This window comes from Halichoeres trimaculatus, unplaced genomic scaffold, assembly GCF_033239565.1.
Source record: "Halichoeres trimaculatus isolate MK-OKI-2021-1 unplaced genomic scaffold, fHalTri1.1 fHalTri1_scaffold_1, whole genome shotgun sequence".
In the NCBI taxonomy this organism is placed as follows: domain Eukaryota; kingdom Metazoa; phylum Chordata; class Actinopteri; order Labriformes; family Labridae; genus Halichoeres; species Halichoeres trimaculatus.
The window spans coordinates 18,322,376-18,336,137 of NW_027437179.1; positions in this window are offsets into that span (position 1 = coordinate 18,322,376).

Genomic DNA, 13,762 nt, shown 5'->3' on the forward strand with positions numbered 1-13,762 from the left:
AAGTTACCTGGGGGTGTAAAACTGTGGGCTCATGCTGGCAAACATGAAGAGTTGTCACAACTGGTAAATGGAGACAACAGAATTTCAGGACCTCCCTGAATCAGAGGATACCAGTGAATCATGTGCAGCTGTGGTCTGCATCACTCACCAGCCAGGCGAGCACTGCTGTTAGCAACTTTATTTGATGTCAAGAATTTAAGAAAGCAAGACGATGTTCGTGTAGATGCATCTTCAGACACAATTTGTCTCTTGACATTTTTCTGTTGGAAAGTGTAACTGTGTTAGCTGTTGGAGGAGAACACTGAGAAGCCATTACCAAATTAGCTGATAAGTTTGGGACTTGCTGATTTAACTTTTGTCAGAAAGAAAACATAATAGAATTAATGTAAAGAGTTTAATGGGCAGAGTCAAATTGATTTGTGCATAATTGACCTGAGCAGCTGATCAGTACTGCCAGCAAAAAAACAGGCATGTTTGGTGTTTATAGATAGTTCAGAAAACGGTTTTCTGTCAGCAAGGTGAAGTTTAAAAGGTAAAAATCGTACAAAATCATACACATATACTGAAATAAGTATTTATACTGGGGATTTTGAGCATTAGCTAAGTTTTGTGGTAACTGGACCACTTCTGCAGAGACTGAAAGCCCAGCTCCTGTGCCAGTTCTCCAGGTGGTCCTCAAACATCCCCACTTCAAAAACACCAAACTTTACCTTCAAACTCAACCATTTTCTTCATGTAGTGTTATTAATATCCAAGCTATTTAGTAAAACGAACAAAGCTTTTGGGGTTTTATTTTTTAGATTTTTCAAGTTTCTGTACCCTAAACTTGTTCCACACTGATGAATTTGCATTTATTTGCATTTTGGCTTCAGTGTAAGGTTAAGGATGTCAAAAATATCTGTGGATCAAATATGTAGCTATAATGACTTAAATGGCTAATTTAAGAGAATTTCTGCTCCGAAGAGACCTGTTGGGGAAAACTTTTCATATCAGTTACACTCACCATTATATTTCACTTTTTCTTGTGTGCCAACAATCGCCACCTTCAGTCACAGCTACAGCAACGGTAAAGGCAAAAACAGGCCTCCTTAGCTGACCTTCAACTCGTTTAGGTGTGTGACACCTAAGGTTGTGAAAGCAAAATCTTGCTCACGAAAAGCGCTCCAACACAATGCAGTAAAGGAAGGAAGAATTAGTAACACATCCTCAACACGCGAAGGCCTGGCCAAGGTTGCCAAATCATTACACATGAGACATCCGTTCATTCAATTAAGCATGGTTCTGTTACACCTCCAGTCAGAGAGCTTCATGTGTTTTTCCATCCTCCCTGGCTCACTAAAATTCAGGCATGTTTGGATCACAGCTGGCCAAGAATGACAAAGCAACTGATTCCTGTAAAAGATGGTGTGGTGCAAGTGCATGACCTGAAAGAAAAGGCTCACCATGTCCCTTGACTCAGCATGTCCTTCTGCCCTTGTTGAGGGTGCTCTTGCTGAGTGTTGCAGACAGATAAAAATGCATCAGTGGTTCGTGGTTGGTGGACCGCAGCTCTTCTGGCACAGATTAAATCTAGTGTCTCCCTGGTGCTCTCCTGCAAAGAGACTCAACTGTGGTCGTGCTTCTCTCAACATGAAAGGATAAGTCTAATTAAAACATCTTAATTACAAAACAAGATACAGCCATGCTCAAGTGGTGGAAAAATGCTGGAGTTCAGCAAAAAACACTTAAACTTGTCCCCCGAGGACAACTGCTGGCATCAATAACTGTCCTGAAAAATAACAAGGAGGGATTTCTGTCTTTTCTTGATGCTTCGGAAAGTTTTCTGGCTATTTTTGTGTGTCAACAATCTGTCATAAATAGGTTTTTAAAGATGGTGGAAATTTAAACCTCTTCTTGTGGTTGGGGTAATATTTGCAAACACAGGCCTGAAACACACAGACTGAACAGTCCCTGGATCTCATGTGTCTTGATGTAAAACAGAGGAAGATGTGCTTTCTGCTAGAAACGTCAGGAATTCAGTGACTGGCAGGAGGTTTGATAATGACAGTATAGCAGCTCATATTCATTTGGAGGTTGTAAACACATTAAGCTCTATGGAATGTCTTATATCACAAACAAACCATCTCGAGATTGCAAAACATGGTGCATGGAGTCTTAAATATGAACTGTTTTATTGGTACCAGGTGAACCAAGACATCCACAATTCCTCTGAATCCTTTTACCATGTCTCTCACCCCCTTGAACTGTAACAGAAATGTTTTTTTTTCTAATTTCATGCCCTCAATTCACTTTTTTACATCTATATGTTCCAATAAAATACCAACCCTGAAATAAATTGTTGCCAGAGCAGCAAACATGTAATGTGTGGTATTCTGAGAAGTGTTACAGGCTGATATAGAGGGCAGAGATAAAAACGACATTTTGAAAAAAATCTCCATGGCAATGAGGCCACCAGACAAAGCAAATGAAAAGGAAGCAAGAGAAAGGCGGGTTTATGCTAAACACAACTAGACTATTTAGTCTGCTAGATAACTTGCCAAGGACTTATTGATAACTTGGATCCTTGCTGCTAAAACCACAGCTTTATTGGTAACAGAGCTCTGAGGTGAAGACATTAACAGCGTGTGTTTCTGTGCATTAATACAGAGGGTGTAAGGCTGTCAGTGATTTATTTCATAGTAATGTTTGTGGTTGACTATTGGTATAATTCAGACAGGACCACTTTTGTCATACGTATTTATTGTTTGCATGAAATCCATCTTCATTATAATTGGTAAATATATTTAATCAACACTAAACAGCAACGGTCTGCTATTGCTCTCAGCGGTAGCAGACTGCTGCTACAATGGGGCACACAAAGGAGTGCTAAGGATGCAACACAGCAACAACAGAGACATTAGACAACAACATAGCTTAAGGAGAAGCTGATCTTAGCAGTGCTCTGCCATGCTGCTCTCTAAAAACATGGCTAGTGCGTGTTGATGGACGAGAGTAAGCAGCCAAACCATGGAGAAGGACTAAACACTGATCTGATACATGCTCAGCATTAGAGACCAACGTGAGTCACTTTCTGGGTAATTATTGGCAGAAACATATTTCCAAGTGACTCTTAAACTGACCAAGCAGCAACCTCCAGTCTCAGAATATGAGACAATGCTAAAGTGCTAAAATCTGCCGTTTCCCAAGTGTCCACTTGACGTTGACTCTGGAAGTACCAGAAGTTACATACACACCAAACCAAAAAGAGCTGTTTTCAAAGCAGAAATTAAAGGTCCCATATTTTTCTCCTTTTCTGCAGTCAATATGGATCGTTGATGTCTTCATGAAATGGCAGTAACATGTTTTGGTCCAAAAAAACAATAAATCAAGCACAGCAGCATTGTTTCCAGACTCTCATAGCCCCTCTGTTCAGAACGCTCTGATTTAGTGGGCGTGACCTTCATATGTAAATGAGCCACCGCTGATACCACCCCGCTTTTCCGCGTCACTGAGAGCGGCACCATGAGCTGCAAGTGCACAATGTTTAGAAAACAGCAAAGTTTGTTTATCGTAACATAACAGGCTAAAACAACAGGCTAACCGCAGCTACAGTTAGCATCCTGAAGCTAACACAGAGACAGGGGGGGACACTGAGGAAAAGCTCTTACATCTGCTCCACAGCACACAACATTTAAAATACTCACATTTCCAGGGTCCGAGGAGGGCGGATGGTTGGCAATGCGCCTGGATTCAGGACCAGTCTATTCGCTAGCCCTCTGTTGGACTGTCCAAAGTTGGAAAAGCAGTCGGCCGTGAAGTGTCTAGCACACGCATGCACAGTTTTACTGAGTGTAGCTGGCACATTACCTTGATAAATGAACTCTAGCCACTTAGTCTTGTCTTCTCCAGAGATGGGAAGCTTGTGCATGGACCTATGTGGCTGTTGTATAAAATGTATATAAAAGGCCACAGATTGACTTCATTGAGAGATTATAGTGTGCTGCAAAAAATGTTTTTTTGTCCTTTATCCACTGAAAGAACTCTGGAAATTACTGTATGAATGACTGATTTCAGGTTCCAACTGTTTCAGTTTGGTGATTAACAACAACAACAACAACAACGCTTCATGAAGAGCCCTTTCATCTATTCATCAATATCCCTCACAATTTTCTATTAAGGAGCTGCAACATTTACAGTCCTTTCTCTCCCTGATTGCTCTCCTTCAAAGGAGGAGGTGCAGTGGTATTACAAACGTGACTAGCTCGTAAAGACACACAACAGCAAAGGCGTGATTTTTCATCTAACTGATACAAGACATTTTTCTTTCTATCACTGCCTTAACTACTCCTGCCATATTTTCCAATAAAGCAAAGTCTAAATTACCCACAGAAATTGATTTTTGCACCCATACCCACCCTTTATCTGCTGTTTGTTGATTTCATCATAAGAAGAATTACGTTTGTGCTCCAGTACTTCACACCTGCTGAACACCTGAAAGTTCTGGATTTGTAAACATTAACCATTTTATTCCTTTCTTTAAATTACAAGGCAGTATTGGAGAGTCACTCATGTGGAGTTATTACCAAACTAATGTGAAAGACGATCCTTCTGATGAAGCACTAACCCTGTCACACTGTACCAAAATCAAGTGGTGATACACCAACATTTTATCCACGTTTTCATCAGTTTTATTACTCAACTGGGACTTCTCATCCAGAGCTGGTTCATATTGGTAGCACACCCCATTTATGATTTCCGGGCCTCAATGCAGTCCCAGGCTAGACAGGGTATAAGATCTTCCTCTTGGTTTAACGCCTGATACTCACTGAGAGTGTTGAACTTTGTGCAATGAAAGCAGGACCAGCTATAACTTTGTTCATAAGGAAGTTTGATGGGTGGTGGCAAAGGCCATCCTTCCCCAGAATCACAGCTATCCCCAACTAGACATCAGGATCCCAGGACTGTCCAATCAAAGAACTCAAGCACACAGTCACAAGCCAAACCCCAAAATACTAAGACTGGATGACTTAACTCCTAAACCATCCACTAACAACCCTGCAATAGTTATGAGTTGCTCTACTGCTCCACAGCCAGGCTGGAATTTGCATCATTTTTGCTGCGCCGTAACCAAAGGTTAATTATCAAAACGTTTTCTTTGTGCTAATTGTAACAAAATTTGGGAGGAAAATCAACATGATCTCTTGAAAAGAGACTCTCTTATCCAAACAATGTCCAGAGCCTTCAGCATCTCAGGGCAAGTTTAAGAGCGTCTTGGTTACCTCAGAACCCAGAAGCTTCCCCTGAATGTAGGGTAATCCGAACCACCTTTTTACCTCTCATGTACATTACTTTCTTTGACAGAAGTTTAAGTTGTGATATATTCCCTCCCATCCTCCTTAAATCACTGGATACGTTTTATTTCCTCTGCTTTTGTTGAGCAGTTTTAAGCAGATATTTGTATTCACACATGCAGCCCCACCAGAACATTTCCAGAAGTTTTTTTTTTTTTATCTTTTGCATGTGTGTGCAGCTATAGCTTCCTCGACCACTGGGGTTCACCAAAGTGTTTTCACTCTGTATTTTCAATCTCTTTTCCTTTTATTCTCCTGTCCTCTTTTTCCATTTCAGCTTATTTATTGTGTCAAATATGTGCAGTGAGCCTCACTTAATGCACTGAAACCTGATAGCACAAAAAAAGGAAGTTGCATCTGCATAGTTTCAGAAAAAAAGAACAAAATGCCATCATGACTCCTCATTCTCAAAATACATCTGAAGAGCCACAGTCAACAAGTGAAATAGTGATGCTGTAAATCTGTGGGTCGGTTTGTCAGAGAGGGGCATGGTTTCACAAACTCACTGGTTTTCCTAAAGAGCTTCTTGGATGCCAGAGTCAAAGTAGAGAGAAGATGAGAAAACAGCTTTTAAAGAAGTTGATGGGTCCCAAGTGAGTCTTATATTATTTGTATGGCTTTAAACCAGGAATACCAACAACTGAGATAGACAAAGAATGCCGCGTTTGACTTCTGTAATATTAAGGACGCACAAGAAGAGTCAATCACACTTTTTAATGAAAGAGCTGGGGGTTTTTTTTTGCTTTTTTTTTTAAATCTTGGGGAATATAAATATAAATATATGACAAGGTTTTATGGTTCCTTTCAGGACAGAAAAGAAAAAAAAATAGTATAACTTTGATCACCTTCCATTTGTAACAGAGTAGTGATGGAAACATGATGACCAATTGTAGCCAAATCTGTTATTTTGTTGGGATTACAACCTTTACTAATTGATCTTCTGCTAACTCCATGTTGCAGCCAGATTGAACCCCTTGCATTTTTCTAAGTGTGTGTGCTATTTTCAATCTTCACATCCCTGAGTTGCACCACAGCCCGTGATGGTCCCTTGGGTGCTCTTAATCCTGAATGGTGTGTTTTTCCATAATGTCTTGTTTTAGTGTGACCCACCATATGGCTCAACTCTTCTCCACTCATGAGCTCATCTCAGGTCAGTTCACAGCTTTTACAGTGACGGCCACTGGAACATTTGTGTTGTGCTGTCTAACATACACAAACAGAGTCACCAGACGCATACAGACACACTATCTCCCTGAGAAAGACAACACAGCAAGCTTTAGTGTTTTCAGAGATTAGCATTCTTCCTCTTTGAAGATTTGACCTAAGCTTAAACTCTAAACTGGCTCTCTATTTATTACCCAAGATGTCACTTTTATTTAGATCTTAATAGCCGTAGTATATAGGATGCTTTAGACTACGTTTTTAAAAGGCACCAATGGATAACTCAACTCTTTTTTTTTTTTTTTTTTTCAAAACTCTTATCTTCCCTTGTGACCCTCTAGTTAAAACACCCCCAAAACATTTGCAAAAACTGATTGCTGTATCTGCACAGTTTATTGATAATGCATGCAGCCTCAGTGCAGAGATGCTCAGTTTGCACACAAAAAAAAACAATGTGCGAGATGATCTGGATGCTCATAAACAGAAGAGGAGCTGTTAACATGTTGCACAGCACATCTGGACTCCCCTCAGATTAAACATCCTGAATGTGACCTGAGCTGGAAACGATTTGATCACCGGTGGTGTCGTCACTCCTGCCAAGAGGCAAGAGGGAAGGGGGGTTGATGGTTGGTGGGTAAGGGGGAAGCAGTGGGTGATGATTCCTGTGAAAGGATATGTGGAGTACAGAGTTCCTCTGGTCATTAGATTTGGTTGTGTGTAGTAAGATACATGGTTGTGTTTGAAGATGTAATCTCCCATTTGATTTCCATTCAGTGGGCAGGATGGGAGGGTGCTGGTCCCTGCTCCCCTGGGTTTCCACATCCACCCTGTATCAGGGTCAGGCAGGCTCTCTTATAAACACTGATTAAAACCCTGGAAATGGCTTCCCAGCTGACAAGACTCACCAGGATAGACTGACAGTATGAGACTGACCAAAGTAAACTTTTCAGACTGTTTTCTACATCTGTTGTGACTTAAACTGAAGCGAACTTTTCGAAACTTGGTTGATCTTTGTTAAAACACTTTCAGACATTCAGGAATACAACCGTCATTCATCATGTCTTTGTGTCAGTCAGCTTTTTATTGGGGGTCTTCATGTCTGCAAAAAGAGAATATGGTGTCATATTGCATTACCATGCAAGCATGTTGTGTATGAAAGTGCTTATCTTAGCATCTAAAACAGATGCCACAGGTTCAGAGGTTGCTGCAGATTTGTTTTCTGCAGTTTTATAACAACCAGATAGAAAAGAAAAGGGAGACCGATGCCAGTGTCTGCAGCCCCACATGGAGCCTGTGTGGAAAAGACTTGGTCTGCCTCACTGATTGCAGTTCAGAAAAACAATAACACAAGAATTAAATGTGTGGTTTCATCTGGCAACGCTCATTTTCTCCTGTTTTTACTGTTTGGAAAAGTGAGTGTCTTTCATTTTTCCCTTTGTTTGATCTCCGTGGGGTAAAACACAGTTGTTGTGCTATTGCAGGCTTGATTATTTTGTGTTTCGTGATCACAGACAAAATGTTCAAAAGCTTTGTTGAGATATTTGTAGTTATGTGTCTGTATGATAACCAGAGTGATGAGTTTCAGATAGAAACAGGTTTTAAACATATGGCCTTTTGATGAATCCATGGTTTTAGAAAAGCACTCAAAAGCCACTCCAGAGCCATTCCATTACAAGCGTGCGGAAACAAATCTGTGAAAGAGCTCTTAAATGAACATCTGAAAACTGTAATCACTGCTATACCAGTGTCACAATAAAAGTGGTGTTTCATCCCTCTCTAGACTCAGGCAGACTCAACTAACTTTTTATAGTCTGGAGGAAACACAGCAAGCTGCAGTCTTAAAGGGGAACTCTGCGCTAGCCTTAACTACCCTTAACCCTGCAGGGCACTCTGTGGCTGCCTTATCAGATTAAAACAAAAACTGAAGGAATCATCAGGTTAAAAGCTTTAAACTAATGAGATGGAAATGATGTAATTAGACTCATCTGTTGTTCATTCCATGGCCGGTTCTTGGGTAGCCACTCATGATCTCTGTGTGTGTGTAAGTGGTAAAGTTTGCCACTCCAGTGTTGAGAAAGCAAAGGCTGCCACATTTGGTTCTGTAGCATTTCCTGGAGCTGCGTGTTTTTCTTTTTTGGAGATTCATTGATTTGATTGAACATTAAGAAATATCCTAAACTGTTCCTCATGATGTTGATATAGGACATTGTTCATCTTCAATCTTGGTCTTTTTTTTTACACTGATGCTTACCAGCAGCATTTCCTCCGTCGGCACAAGCCAGTTGTGGGACCCCCCTGACTTGGCGAGCGACTCCAAAATGATCAAATATAGTGCTTTTCTTAATGAAAATGGCTTTCTTTAAACCCAGCTTCAAAATAAAGGATGACATGTTTATGCTTCTGTCATTTTAATATGATACAATTATATGCTGGCTTTACTGAAATACTCCCAGATTTCTAAGACGTTGAAGGAATTTGGCTGCAGACTCACATGGTTTTACAGTGTGGAGTCAGTGGGGAGTTTGAATTGTTTTTCTGTGGTTTTGAGGTAACTCTCAAGTTTAGTACAACAAAATGACAGGGGTTTTAATTTCAGATTCATGGTTGCCGTTTCTGTACTGTGGTTTTTTTAGATGAAATACTGAGGCCTTTAGAATAAAAAAAAAAACATTTGTGTTTTAGGACTTTGTTGGTGGCTGTCAGCTCTCAAAATGTACCAGAGGAAGAGGACTTTTCAGGAAAGCAGCGCACAGTTGAGCTGATGTTGGAACTCATGCAAAAGGAAAGTTAGATGTTGTCTGTTGTTTATTATCGCACATGCTACATTTGAGTTAATGTGAAAGCTGCGGAAATTAAATCAGATGTGCCTTCACTACACCATTTATTGGTTTGTTTCGACTCAATTTGTCTGAGGATACTTTTTGAATTGCTCCGTGAAGTTTAACTCAATCAACATGAAATCCATCAGAGCTGGTTACATGGCATGTTTTTATAGTTTGTTTTCTTTCCATGATTTCTCTTCAGCTAAAATGATTTTGATCTAATGGTCAAGCGTTAGGAAAAATTAGAGTACGAGTCACATAGCAAGCTATGAACAGCAAGTTCATAGCTAATACCAGTTAATAGACCACTGGTTTGCTTTTGCAGAGCAAAGCTGGTTGAACATAAAACTAAGTTTTACATGACACTCTTAACCATTCCATATGTAAGTATATATGTGAAGCATCACAGAGTAAAACTTCCTCAATCATGCTTGGTGAGTGAAATGGGGATTTAGAGCACCCTTGTTGTAGTTGTTGTTTAGTTTTGTTTGTTTGTTTGTTTTCCGGAGATCATCATAATCCAAACAGTGTTCCATGAGCATCTGTAGGTCTCTGAGGCATGAGTTTTGTTGTTGCACTCCTGTCAACAAGACAAAATGAGTCCTTTGGTTGAAAGTAAAAAGGATAAAGAGAAAATAAAACACAAAGGTAAAACCAAAGACTTGACCTTTTTAACCCTTAATGCCTTTTTAAAAAAACAACAACAGACATTTATTGAAAGGAAGGACTTTGTTCAACATCAAAAGGTGTTACTAATTGCTATGGGTGGAACCCATAAAGGGTTTTATGGTTTGAAGTGATTTTGTCCACAGCAGGAATAGAAAATGAATGAATTCTTTGTTGAGGTCTGCACAGTATATGAATCTACTTTATTTGTGTCGATCCTCTCTCCTCAGGCCATATAGAGAGCAGAGCAGTTGCAGATGGCTTGTTTCAGAAAACCACGGACTCAAAAGGGATCCCTCTCTCTGCTGTGCATTTAGTATACAAACTACAAAGGCAGGCTGCGGTCAGCACACCCTTGTGAAAGGGGCTAAAATAGTGTCAGCAGGATGTCCAACAGACTGCAGAGAGCGGAGCAGAAAGCAGCATGAGAAGGAGAGGCACTCTGTGTTCATCACCCTGCTCTTTAATTCTTATGAATGACGTAAAGTGGAATGTTAACTTGTGATCTTACGTATATCATCTATGATCCATGACTTGTGATTGACATAGTCAAATCATCTCTGATGCAAACCACTTTAAGGAGCAGTTTTAAGGGTCAGCTGTGCAAGCAACAACTTCAGCTTTGGAAAAAAAATACAATTTCAGGCTTTCAAAGCATTTCACCAACACACCCAAACAGTATGGGCTCTTTGAAAACCAATAATCCGCACAAGAGTAGTTTAAGGATCACATTTCTCATTTGTACTTCTTATAACCAAAAGCATATAAGCAACAGTCTTTGGTTGTGGTTATATACGCCTTCAGAATTAGGATGCCTGGCTTATTGGTTTACTACATACAGACATGCTAATGCTTCATGTCACAGCTACTTTATGGTCACAAGATAATGAATTGGCTGTGGTGAGGTTTAAAACACTGGGCCAGTTTGGTACGGGTCGGATCAGCAAAGACAGATCTTGTTTGTATTTTTTCAGCCAAGCGTCCCCCCTCTTGGAAGGTGGTGTGTAAGCCAGATACCGATAGCTGCGTTAGCTACATAATGGCGTGACACCATAGCAGCATGACACAGTGTACCCCCCCCACAAATCAAGCTTTGTTTCAGAGAAGGCTGTGTGCCACAAGCAATCGCTGTGGCAGAGTAAGTGGCAATTCTTTCGGCCAATCAATGGACTGCAGTGTTTCTAGCCCCACCTTTTGGGGTCAGATCAGTATGTCTAACACCCCAACAGAAGGGTCCCAAAATGCGGGAAGGTTTGGTTCTGTTATTTGGGGACCTGCCCTGTTGCCACCAAGCGGTTCAGTTTGTTTTTTCTTGGTACGACATTTTCTGGCATTTTCACAAACTAATCACAGGACAGAACCCCAAATAACCGCTAAAAACTGTCCCACTGTTTGGGACCCTTCCGTTGGGGTGCCAAACTAAACAGATCTGATCTCACAAGATGGAGCTATAACACTGCAGATCGTTGATTGGTCTAAAGAATCGTCACCATGCGACAGCAGCTGTATTTCTACCCATGGCACAAAGCCTTCTCTGAAACAAAACTGGATTGTACTTTTTAACAAAGAGCCACATGCCCCTCACAAAGAAGGCAAATTGCTGTATGTCTCCCATTGTTGCCCTTTGTTTACCGTGTCATGTCCTTCTTCTTCTACTGTGGATTTATTAGCGGTGTACACCATCACACTGCTATCGTGTCACACTATTATATAACTGATGCGACTATCAGCACCCAGCTTACACACTCTGCCACAAGGGGGCATGGTTGGCTGTGGAAACGTGAACAAGACCAGACTTAACTGATCCAACCAGTACCAAACCATACTGATCTAAACCAGACTGCTTGGTGGAAACAGGGTTAAAATATGTGCCGTACCGAGATGAACCGAACTGAACTACTTGGAAGAAACGAGGGCTTAAGGACGCAGTCACACTGACAAACTGTGCCGTGCTTAAGCACGCTTCAGCCCCAAAGCACATTTGGAATGGCCAGTGTGACCACATCCATGCCATGCTTGAGCATGATTCACTTCTCTACTTTAGCATGCTTCAGAGAGGTGGGCTTCAGCATAGTTTACTTCATGCACAAACACAAGCACGTGGACAGCGCGTGTGATCCATGAGGTATGATCACCTTGAGCGCACCTCTCGACAATCATTTTAAACGATGCAGAGGTTTAGAGGGCTTCGTTTAAAATGACTTACCATAAGTCTATAAGTCTCTAAAGTTCTCGCATAGTTGTCTTTGTCTCATTATGCCAACTCTGATGAGAGGCAGGCCATGCACGTGTGTGATATCTGCTTAAGTCTGTTTCATATAGTAGTAGTGTGACTGCTGGCCGTACTCTCCAGCTGGGGAACAGTGCTGCGGGGGGGGGGGGGGGGGGGATCGTGCTTAAGCACGGCACGGTTTGGATGGTCAGTGTGACCGTGCCTTAAGTGCTACGTGAGCCTGGAGGCAGGCAAAAGAAAGTTACCTGGGTATGGTCCCACCTCTCTAATGCAGAAGCCACTGGGATAAGTTGAGAGGCAGAGGACTGATAGTAACATATATCTGGGCCAATCTCCACAAACAAACTCTTTCTGCTATCTGAGGACTTAATGGTCATTCTGCCAAGTGCCCATAAGGGTAATTACAGGGCCACATTGGTGGGGGCTTGACTGGAAGGAACAGCTGGCCTGATGTGAACTCAGGTGATGCTTTGTTGCTGGACTTGTGTGTTAGGCACGGATTAGTCACAACAAACGTGCTACACCACATGATTGATCAAAAGTTTATCTGGTAGTAGGAACGCCCTTGGCCAAAGATCAGTGGTTCAATTTGTCATCGTCTTATCAAATGGTGAAAGTGAAGAAAGTGGAGAAAGTAAAATGTTTTGGTAATTCATTTGAATTTATTTTTGAGTTGATCTCCCTTCTTTCTGTTTACAGGAGTAATGGGAGTCTCTTTTCACATTAACCTGTGTATACAGTGGGCGGCTTGCTGCTCATGAAATTTCTATTTAACTGTGTGGGCTCCAGTTCACCTCTATTTGTTTTTCATCCACCCTTCCAGTTGTTTTCTGAGTCACACATTGTGGAAGGCCAGCTGTGCAGAAATTAAACTTGCTTTTCCTCACTGATTATAAGTGAGTCCAGATTCAACCACCATTTGCTGATTGTGATGTGGCTCTTTGGAGGGGTCAAAACTTTGGCTATTGCACTGTAGGGGTTTTTAGATGCAGCTTGTGGACTGTTCAAAAAAATGTAATACTGACTCTTTTTGTGTCTAATGTTGAAAACAGAGCCCCTGATCCTCCTACACAGGCAACAATGCAGCTTTCTGCCTCTCATGAACTATGATTTTATTTTTTCATCTTTTAGTGTTTTTCTTTCTTTTTTCATGTCAAAAACAACATTCCTGTAAAATTAAAACATTCTTGTTCTAGTGTTTCCTAGCACTAACCTTGAATTATGTAGTAAACAATGATGTGATAAGCAAACGTGCTTCATTCAAGGGGTGAGGGTTTTCTCCCCAACTTGGCTCACTCGTCACTTTGACTCCTACATGCGTCCAAAATACCAGGTCTTTGTTCTTATTTCTTGACAGTTTTACACATACCTAAGTGCTTTCTTTAACCGTCGTAAGCTTGAGAAGGTGAAGAAGGCGAGAAGGATATGACATGGTTCACATTTGTGAATAAGCTGTGAGCTAGGGGTCAGTAATACATAACAGAATGTTTAGATTAGATTTGGCATCTTACACCCTTGACCTCATTACTCAACTGCAATAACATGTTTAT